The sequence below is a fragment of the Penaeus monodon genome, chromosome 15 (genome assembly GCF_015228065.2).
Source record: "Penaeus monodon isolate SGIC_2016 chromosome 15, NSTDA_Pmon_1, whole genome shotgun sequence".
In the NCBI taxonomy this organism is placed as follows: Eukaryota; Metazoa; Arthropoda; class Malacostraca; order Decapoda; family Penaeidae; genus Penaeus; species Penaeus monodon.
The window spans coordinates 45,724,698-45,725,307 of record NC_051400.1 but is presented as its reverse complement, the minus strand read 5'-3'; positions in this window follow the sequence as shown (position 1 = coordinate 45,725,307).

The window sequence follows — 610 nt, the reverse complement described above, 5'->3', positions numbered from 1 at the left end:
ATCAAAATAGCTATCATTAATCGAGAATATTAAATTTGAACAAATTAACTAAAAGTACCAAAATCAAACATGTTACCAGCGCCTTTAATATTCTACCGAATTCACGATATCGTATCAGTCTATCATCAACGAAGTTTGCTGCGAGCGATAAGTAGATAAAGGAAAGATATGATGAAGTCACAAAGAGTCAGTCGAATGTATATTATTGAAGACGTCTATCACAGGAAACGGTTTCATTGCCTGATGTTCATCTGTTTCATTATCTGTGCAACCAACAAGCAGAGACATAGGGGCGAGGAAATTCAGTTTTGTACAGGGTATTAGTACTCTTTTCCCCTTATATTGTCTGCCCATCATTATTCTTCCTTATCTTAGTACACAAGTACAGTTTATCTACTCTTTTTTCCCTTATCTTGTCTACCCATCATTATTCTTCCTTATCTTAGTACACCAGTACAGTTTATCTACTCCGACACAGGCTAAAGATACTTAACATGGTATAATTATGTTTGGTTTAAGTGTAGATATCTCAGAAATGTTGCGTATATGTGACTGGTGGTTTCATTAGTTCATCACTTAATACGAATTTGTGGGTACTATAGACGTGTTT